Genomic DNA, 11271 nt, shown 5'->3' with positions numbered 1-11271 from the left:
GTCAACCGCTTTATACGCGAAGCGCTAGGAAATCGATCGCGTCCGGAACACGGGCGGGACTCGTAAAGACGTTTTGATGATCGCGCGATGAATGCACTGACGACATGCGATGCCACCCCCTCCTCCGCCGCCTCAACCGGCCTTCCGCGAGAGAATTACACCAGCGTTCAAATAATTCACTAAACAATTGCTTTTGCAAATGCTTGTCATCTTCTCGTATCGTGGCGAAACAAAGGTAGGCCGGCACAGAGACCGATGATCGATTCCCACTTCACCACTCCTTCGTTATTGTCAGAGGTTCGGCAACGAGAACACAAACTTCTAAGCTCCAACACCAAAGTTAACCTACCCACTAAACTAGAAAGCATAGTCGTTTCTACGATTTTCGAAAGTTCGCCTAGCTATTTCTCCAGGATGACATCGTCATATCTTAACATGAAGAAAATGGGATCACACCTTTCTGAACAGAAAATGATTTTCGAAAATGGTTTACAAATGACGGAAATATTAATAAAACATTTAAACAGCCGAACATAGAACCTTATCCTTTTTGGAAGTCGATTAAAAACCTCAATAGTCGATCAGTAGCCGAGTAAACTGTTTAGGGAACTGAAAAGTGAAAACACAAACTGTATAATTAATATAAGTCCATATCAATAGCCGCTTTCGTCGTTGTAGAAATTCGGAAAGAATATTTCAGCGCAAGGTGTCATCGACCCGCGGAAATACGTTTCGTCAGCCGAGAGCGCCGCGACCGCACCGTGAACGGTATCCGTATTGTACATGCCTACGTACGTACATACGTACATACGTACATACGTGCCTGCGTACATACGTACACGCTGACATTCGTACGCTGCTCCGCAGGGACGCAGCGCACGCTCACTCTGCAATCTACATTAACATTGTCTACATCGATGTCCTCGTAGGACAGGTCTCTCGCCGCTCGTCGCCTAGTAACGTAATGTATATCTACTACCTAACCCTTATGCGTAACGTTACTGCTTACGAAATTAAAAGCCTTTATCTTTACAAACATGTCTACTAAACAAACTAGCTCGAGCGATGACTAGAGCCTAACATGACCTAGCTCGAATAATGACTAAGTACGTATATCATTCTAACGACCCACTACAGACACATTCTGTGCTACACACTACGGAACACTTACAGTGCGTATCCCGGGGACAGGAACATTATCTCAGTGTCTAGTGTCCGCTAGCTCGTGTCGATTGCTTCCAGCGACTTCTCTGCTAATCCTTAAAGTCATCACAATATGCTACAGACGTCTACTCATTCCCAGTTCAATAGTAGGTACCTAGTACTTATTCAAATATTTAACGGTGAATTATTTTATTCCTTCGAAATTTGAAAAGAAAGCGTTTGCCGTCGCAGCTAGCAACCTACCTATACCTCAGTAGTGTGACCTACACCGAACGACGAGTTCAGGAAACGCGCCAGCTGGCGCCCCCCCCCCCCCCCCCCCGCCCGCCCGCCGCGCCGCCCGCGCCGCCCACCGCAACCTTGTGGCACTCCGCCGCCCAATTTACAAATGATTGGACTCGTTGAAAGACCATTCTTTGCCGCGTCGTCGTCGCGTTCGACCTGGACGACAGAGGTCAAGCGTTCGATCCCCGTCCGTTGGCAGGACTATTGTCCCATTCCTTACAGTCTCTTCCGACTAGTTGAAGGGGGATGCGAATGTTGGTCATGTTTATAAGACAAGGTAAACACGAGTATTATTTCGACCTACACATACTCGAGTTTTTACCTATACATACTCGTGTATAAACAGTATAAATTATACAACATACAATGTGGAGGTAACCAAGATGTAACTAATAACACTACAACTTTATAGGTTTGAGAGCGAAACAACAGCAGTTAAACCTTCGCAGAGATGTGTGTGTTCGTTTATCACGGAAGCAACACGCGCGCGCCGACTGAGGCCGCCGCACACGTGCCGGTGAGTCACCACCAGGCACCGCGCGCTGTGCTGGCTGTGATGTGTGTTGATACCATTCACAACTGTTGGTACGCCGGCTGTTTGCGCGTACTGTTGGTACGTTGCGCCGTCGGATTCCTCCTTTCCTATATTACACAGCACAACAAAATCATGCTAATTCACTCATCTATACTAATATTATAAATGTGGAAGTAAGTCTGTCTATCTGTCTTTCTGTTACCTTTTAACGGCTGAACCGATCAAATGAATTTTGGTATAATGTTGTATGGGACCTAGAGAAAACATAGGATACTTTTTGACCCTAAAATAATAATAAAAGGGGGTGAAAGTTTGTATGGGTCCTTCATTTTTAAAGTTACAGTTATAAATAATTAACATGAATTTTGAATTTCAATTTGAAATTTAATAAATATAAATAGGGATGAACGTTTATACTAATTATTCGCAGACGAAATCGCGGGCGTCCACTAGTTTGAATATAATTATAGAATTATTTACATTCCGCCACTCACTTGTGAAGAATCAAATATACTGTCTTTATACCTGCCAACAACGCCTCCACATCCACACTCCATTACGACCCTACGACACTACGTCGCATCGGTTTCATAATAATAATATTATAGAATATAGAATAAACAAATAAATGAGAGAAAAAAAATTTAGAATATGCTGAAAATTATCTTTAATTTAATTTATTATTATTATAAGTCATAGTTTTGTGTAGGTTAATTTTAAAAATTATTATTTTTGTAAATTTAACCAAAACGAATTATATGTATTTTAGCTATTATACTAATAAAAAGGTTATTAACTTAAATTTAAGTCATGACAAACAACAAATTCACCAGGTAGATTATGTAACTTTTCTAGGACTGAAAATTGACAAACATCTAAACTGGAAAGTACATTTAGACAATATATGTAATAAACTTAATAAATATAAATTTGTTTTAAATAGACTACGTAAAACTACATCTTTTGAAATAATGAAAATGGTTTATTTTGCAAATGTAGAATCGATATTAAGATATGGTGTAATATTATGGGGTAATTCATGTGAATTAGAAAGAGCCTTCATTGCACAAAAAAAGTGTATTCGTGCAATATTTGGATGTCTCCCTACTGATTCATGTAGGCCTCTATTTAAAAAAATGGAAGTTTAAACTCTGCCTTGCCTGTATATAGATTACTAGCGGACGCCCGCGACTTCGTCTGCGTAAAATTCGATGTCAATTTTACTACTACCCCCTAACCTAACCTAACCTACCCTACCCCTACCATACCCCTACCCTATCACTACCCCAACCCTACCACTGCCCCGACCCTACCCCTACCCTACCCCTACCTTACCTATACCCTACCCCAATCCTACCCGTACCCTATCCCTTTCCTACCCCTATCCCACCCGTACCCCTATCTCACGCCTATCCTACCCCTACCCTGCCACTTCCCTATCCTACCCGTACCTCTACCCTACCACTACCCTACCTCTACCCCGACCCTACCACTACCCTAAACCCGGCCCTAAACCTACCCAACCCCTACACTACCCCTACGCTTCCCTACCCGTACCCTAACCTACCCTGTAACTTCTCTATCTTACTCCTACCCTTAGCAAAATCGAGTGTCAGTCCTTCGAGAGTGGTGGTATGACCAAGAGAAATAGAGACTTCTATGCTAATAATATAAAGAGGTAAAGTTCGTGTGGTTGTAGGAGGTAATCTCTGGATCTACTGGACCGATTTGGAAAATTGTTTTACCAATAGAAAGCTACGTTATTTGCGAGTGTCCAAGGCTATGTTTGATCCCCATATTCACACGGGAACGGGAACTACGTAAATGAAAGCGCCGGGCGTCATATAGTGGAATTTCTGCGTCTTTTAAGAAATTTTGTATTATCTCCGAAACTATTTAAGTAATTAACATACTGTAAAGGGCAAATCTTATCTCCATAATACCCTTGTGATTATTAAATAATTTATTTTAATAAGGATTAAAGTTTAGTTGTATAAATAATGACGTAAACCTAAGTATATAAAATTAATAATTTTTAAAACACAAAAGGTACTATATCTGCTAATGTATAGAAGATAGGTATATGGTGTCGCGGACTTTTTTGTAGAACTTTTAAAGATACATAAAGCCTCCATACATTAATTTCAATTTTACACAATGGTTAAGGCAGCGCATGCGAATAAGTCTGCCTAAGAGGATTTTCGGTCCGACCTGTATGACAAAAACTGTGATAACTCGGCTAATATATATGATACCAATATAAAATATAGCCTATAGCACTCCCCGATAATGTAGCATTCTACTGGTGAAAGAATTTTTAAAATCGGACCAGTAGTTCCGAAGATTACCCCATTTAAAAAATGTGACAAACTTACAAACTTACAAACTTTACCTCTTTATAATATTAGTATAGATGAGTAGATTTTTTTAATTATAAAAGCAAATAAAAAACTATGTATTGTGACATTTTTATTATTTTTTTTTTGTTTGTATTTATTAATTATGTTTATCCTATGACATTGTAAAGATTGTTATTATATTATTAATTATTATTATTTGACATAAGTACTTGTACCTGCACAGATTGTAATTTTTTAACTTTTTCTAATTTTTATTTTTTGATTAATCATCTGCTATTGAATTTATTTTTTTATATTTTGTTAATAGTATTTGTAATATAAATTGTTGTATGCCAGAAATGGCTGAATACATTAGAATGTATGTGTTCTCAGCAAAATAAATGAATTGAATTGAATTGAATTGAATTAATTAATATATACTAATATTCTAAAGAGAGATTCCAGCATCATGTGGCGGAGTTTTCTTTCTTATAGCAAATATTTATATATTATACTATGTGTAACTTATATGTGTAATCAATATTATATTTAATAATGTACAAAATAGTAATTCATATTATATTTTTATATAAATATTCTTATTCTTTTTTTTAATTATTATGTAGTTATAGTAAGTAAATATAATAATAATAGTATAGTAGGTAAATTTAAACTTGGGAACAAATTTGATTGTTGGTTTTAATACTGTAGATACTTTAATGTAATATAATTTTTCTTTTTGTTCTTTTTTATATTTTTTAAACTAGTTATAAGTTTTAATTTGGTTTTGCTTTAAATATAGGCTTATGTTGCCTGTTTTCGTGGTGGCACTTAGAACTGGGTCCTAGCTGAAAATCAGCGCTGTATGTTCTTTGTTTATGGGGAGCATATAGCAATATGCTGAGCTAGGACCTTTTTCTAGGTTATGCCACATATCGCAGGGTATTATTCTTAAATAATTGTGATATGTGGCATAATGTAGTAATAAAAATATTTTTTTTTTTTTTTTAGATTTGCGATATTGTTAGAGTAATCTCTGGATTTATTAAACCGATTTTGAAATATCTTTTACCACTGGAAACCGAAGTTATTAGTCACTGCGAGTGTCGTGGGCTATATGTTATCCCTGTATCCTCACGGGAACGGAAACTACGCGGGGCGTCGGCTAATCCTACTTAATATTATAAGCGCGAAAGTTTGTATGGATGTTTGTTACTCTTTAACGCCGCAACTACTGCCGACTTGGCTGAAATTTGGAATGGAACCTTAGGTTCATCAGGCCACATTTCTATATAGGTAGGTATGATAAAATACTAAGCGACTGTGGAATTTGCGGATAATGGACCGAAGTGACCTAAACAACTGGCACCAAGTTTCACTCCCGCGAGCTCGGCGGAAATATGTAAGGAAGCGGGTCGTAGACTGTACCGCAAAGACCTCGTGACACATCAACCTAACCGCCAACATCCTGTTTTCCGAGGATATTTGACTACATGAGCGTTCACAAAGAATATGTGAATCTTCATCCTCGGGTGTAAATGGCACTCGTTTACTCCAGTATCTACTCAAACATATCCACCAGCTCTCAAATCATACGAAATGACCTGAGCGAGCGGCCGGCTCGCCGTGAGCGCAGCGCCGGGTGGACGGCGAGACATATAGCCGGTACGTGTCCGCGGCGACACATGAGTTTAAGTGAGGAAATCTGCATGTCCCAGCGTCCTCAGCGCCACTGCAGGTGGGCCCGCGGGTAGCTCGTGTGTCGTATAGTGTCGTTAAAAACGAATCGCGCACCTTTATGCCGGTCAATTAAAACAGCATGCGATTTGTTCATGGCCCTGCGTGTGAGTTTCAACTTTGAGTAGAGCTGCAGTTCGGGGCCGTCGCCAGCTGCTCGAGTGCGTGTCCGTAAACAGCGAGGAGACAGTCCTACCCCCAAACTACAGATACTGATCTGATGAGGACCTTTGTACACAAGCTACCTCCACCTCGAAGGAGTCTCCGCTCGTCCACAGGTCGCCGCAGCGGTCGCGGCGGAAGGCAGCGCGCGGCGCGGCGGCGCTGCCCTGCTGACCTACATCGCGCTAATCGCATCACGTGAAAAAGCTCGCGTGCCGCGGTCGACGACCCCGGCCCTTCCCCGCCCTCCGGACTTCCTGCCGCCCCGCCGCCGCCGACCCAGCGCCACGATCGGTGCTGAATACCCCACTCGACGACAAGCATTCGCTTCTGCTACTCCATCAATCACCATCATCACATCAGGCGGTACGTCCACTGCAGGACACAGGCCTCTCCGTCCTGGGGTCGCCGGCATATGCGACTCGCTCAGCGGACGTGCATCATAACTTTTTTCATTATTGACTAGCGGACGCCCGCGACTTCGTCCGCGTAAAAATTGATGTAAACTTATCTACCTCTACCTTACCCTGGTCGTAAACCTACCCAACCCTACCCTACCCTACCCCTACCTTACTCCTACCCTACCGCTAACGCTAACCCTACCCTCCCCCCATCTTACCCCTACCCTAACCCTACCCGTAACCTATCCATACCCTATCCCACTCTACCCCTAATCTACCCCTACCCTACCCCTACCTTACTCATACCCTACCGCTAAACCTTAACCCTTCCCTACCCCTACCTTACCCATACCCTAACACTACCCTACCCGTACCCTACCCCTATCCTACCTTACCCTACCCTACCCCTATCCTACTCCTCCCCTACCCTATACGTTCCATATCCTTCCCCTACCTTATCCGTACCCTACCCTACCCTACACTTTCCCTAAATTACCCCTACCCTACACCTACCCCTTCCCTATCCCTATCCTATTCCTACCCTCAGCAAAATTGGTCCAGCCTTTTGTGCGTGGTGCAATGACCTAAAGACTATAATTTCCCAAGCGACTTCTATGCTAATACTATAAAGAGGTAAAGTTTGTGTGGTTGTCGGGGGTAATCTCTGGATATACTGGACCGATTTGGAAAATTCTTTTACCAATAGAAAGCTACATTATTTGCGAGTGTCATAGGCTAAGTTTGGTCCTCATATTCACACGGGAACGGGAACCACGTAATTGAAACCACGGGGCGTCATATAGCGGCATTTCTGCGACTTTCAAAAATTTTGTATTATCTCCGAAACTATATAACTAATTAACATACTGTAAAGGGCACATCTTATCTCTATAATATCCTTGTGATTATTAAATAATTTATTTTGATAAGGATTTAAGTTTAGTTGTGTAAATAATGACGTAGACCTTAGTTTAAAATTTAAATAATTTATTAAAGTACTAAAGGTACTATATCAAAAAATATAAAAGATAGATATATGGTGTCGCGGACTTTTTTGTAGAACTTTTAAAGGTTCAAAAAGCCTCCATACATTTATTTCAGTTATACGCAATGGTTGAGGCAGCGCATGCGAATAAGTTTTTCGGTCCGACCTGTAAGAGAAAACCCGCGATAACTCATTAGTTATATATGATAGAAATATATATTTTTTTTTTATTTATTTATTTATTTACAAACTTACACTAGCATTACAGGTCATCCCCAATTCGCTAGTGTAGCCATACACAATTTACAAGTAACAAAAAAACTAAAACAATAAAAAATCAAAAAAAAACTTATTTTACCTAGGTACTATAATAAATAGCCCACTGGGCAGCCTTTGTGAGTTCACTCAAAGTACAATTAAATAAATCTATGTTGTCAGCGACGATGTTGAGAGTGCGAAGTGCGCGCGTCAACGTAGCCTTGTTGAGTAGGTCGGTGCGTCCGCTCGGCACCGCCAGCAACTGCGGCTTGCGTCGCCGCCACACGTCTAAAATATAGCCTATAGCACTCCCCGATAACGTAGCATTCTACTGGTGAAAGAATTTTTAAATTCGGTCCAGTAGTTCCGAAGATTACCCCATTTCAAAGAATTGTTACAAACTTACAAACTTACAAACTTTACTTCTTTATAATATTAGTATAGACTAGCGGACGCCCGCGACTTCGTCCGCGTGAAAGTCGATGTAAACTTTCAACTACCCCTATCTTACCCTAACCTACCTTTACCCTAACCCTACCCTACCACTACCCTACCCCTACCCTACCCCTTCCCCTACCCTGCCCCTACCCTACCCCTACCCTACCCCTACCCCACCCCTACCTTACCCCTACCTTACCTTACCATACTCCTACCCTACTCCTACCCTACCCTACCCTATCCCTACCCTACCATTCCTCTACCATACCCCTACCCTACCCCTACCCTACCCTAGCCGTTAAGGCTGCACTTCTTTATTTATCCGCCTCTTCATTCCTCCCGCCGCGAGTCGCGTCGAGCGAACTGCGGCCGTTACACAAAAATAACCCTTAAAGCATGAATCAGTATTCACGCGCGATGGTTTAGCGTATTTCATGTATAACTTTGGTGTTTCTTTACCGATTTATATGTTTTTTTTTTATTGAATAGGTAATAATGTTATTTTTTTTTATTAGGGATGATTGATGAGTGTTATAAACATAAGAGTAGACAAATATAATTAGAAAGCTCCGAACTGCTAAGCTATCCGGGAGTTACAGGAGTTATTGTGAGTCAACCATAAAAGATAGAAGACTTATATATGCTGTTGTATTTTTATAGATAATTTTAAGGAGAACATTTCCGTCATACATGATTTCTATGTAGCTTTAACCATTAAGGCTGTACACGCGACGGAAGCTTAAAAAATTGAGTAACTTCTCCCGTGTTCTCAACATTTCTCTTCACTGCTCTGCTCCTATTGATCGTAGCGTAATGAAAAGTATACTATAACCTGCCCAGGAGTATATTGAATAATTGTACCAAGTTTCGTTAAAATCCGTCCAGTAGTTTTTGTTTCTATAAAGAACATACAGACAGACAGACAGACAGACAGACAAAAATTTTACTGATTGCATTTTTGGCATCAGTATCGATCACTAATCACCCCCTGATAGTTATTTTGGAAATATATTTCATGTACAGAATTGACCTCTCTACAGATTTATTATAAGTATAGATTAACCGTATTTTAAAATATGACAAATGTTCCCATTACCTTCCAACTAGTCGGAAACGATTGTCAGGAGTGGGTACAGCAATAGTCCAGCGGACGGGGAGCGAACCACGACCTCTCGGTGATGAGTCCGACCTCTTTACCGCTGAACTGTTGAGCCTAGTCGCCAGGAGAACCCATACGAGTACTACCTGGTACCTATTGTCCTTGGTGTGGTCATAAGGGTGTGACAACCTAATATATTCACTTCATACATTCAGACCTAGTAACAGGTAGTAACAAACCTTTAATGGTGTAATTTCATTAATGTATCTATATTATATAATGATAAAACATGAAATAGTGTAGACATCGTCCGACAAAGCTCCCGAGACGCCGTCGGCGCCCCGCGCACGCACCGAGCGGCGCGCGGGGCGGGCCTCACCAATTTACCATAATCTTATACATATTATAACCCCGCAGTTATTTTCGCGTAGTTTCCATTTCCTTGAGAATATGGCGATAAAATATTGTTACTCGTTGATATTGTAGCTTGGGGAAGAATTTATAGAATCGTTAGTTTCGGAGTCGAAGCCGATTCGCAGAACAAAAATAAACCTTTCTTCTTCTTGTAAGAGTAGGTTTTAAACCCAGAAATATGAAACATGCAGAGACCTTAAAACTTCATTTGGATTAATTTCAAGTATACGTGTAGGTTTGTTGGACTTCCATGAAAGTTGGCAGTTGGCACCAAATGTAGGTAACGCGAAGAGTGAGAGCCGACGGCCAGTATCTGAGTATGTCGGCCGCGGCTCCGGCTGTGGCGCCGGCGCGGGGAGCTCGCGACCGCCGCCGACGATGTACGCTGCTGCCTGCTGTTAGCTGACGCTTTATGATGAGTAGACCTTACCGGATATAACAAAGTTACAAAATTAATCTCCAGATTACAGAGTTACAAATTATGAAAAAGTCTGTATATGCGGATGTCAAGGTGACGCGTGACGTTTGATTTTTTTTATGGGTTTCAGCAAATTCACCACGCTGCTTGTAGAGACTCATTCTGTATGATCTTTACTCTGTGACTACGATTATCTTTAACTTCAAATTCAAGATGGCCCCCACCACAAAGTTAGGACGGGTTGGGAGATTTTTAATGTAAAAGAGGTATTCTAACTGCTTTGTTTTGTTCGTCTACTGTTAAGCCCAAGGAACATATTTACTCAGGAGGTTAAGCCTCAGGGTTCAGACGAATTATTTAAAATTATAGCTTCTGACCACAGAGGAAATAATATATAGAGTTGTAATTTCGAACAAAATTTGTTGACAGAGTGACAGACGCTTTTTAACAGACGGGCGTAACGAGCAAAGGAAAATTGAATATGTAACTGACCAGTTCTTACCTATTACCTTCGTCTCTGAGAGTACATTACTACTAACAATTTGAAAATTTAGACTAATTAATTTACCAATAAAATATTTATTCTACGCGTAAAATATATTCATTGTCCATACTAATGCGAGAGTAAGAAGCAGGTGTTCAAGTTTTGAGGAAAATCTTTAATTTTTAGGTAAAGTTATGAAAATGAATGCATAAATGGCGATATAATGTCATAAGGCAACATTCACTTAATTGGCAGCCCACTATTATTATTTGATGGACAGCCGTTAAAGTCAATGCCAATAAATTGACACCAACATCATGGCATTGTTGCAATGCTAGTTTTATAAATTCTACTTTGTTTTCAGCAGGCAAACCCATTAATCAAAAAATACCCTATAGGCATTTTTCAATTCTAGTTTAATAATACTTCAAACCATCCCCATTACCATCAAAACGAAGGCTTTAGTAACGATTATCGAATTTTCGTTGGTACTCATGCCAGTAACAACGACACTTACGAATTTATTGCCCGTACAAAATTTTTTGATGTCTG

Source organism: Bicyclus anynana, chromosome 6, assembly GCF_947172395.1.
Source record: "Bicyclus anynana chromosome 6, ilBicAnyn1.1, whole genome shotgun sequence".
NCBI lineage: Eukaryota > Metazoa > Arthropoda > Insecta > Lepidoptera > Nymphalidae > Bicyclus > Bicyclus anynana.
The sequence above is the reverse complement of the archived record's forward strand: the minus strand, read 5'-3'. Positions refer to the sequence as shown.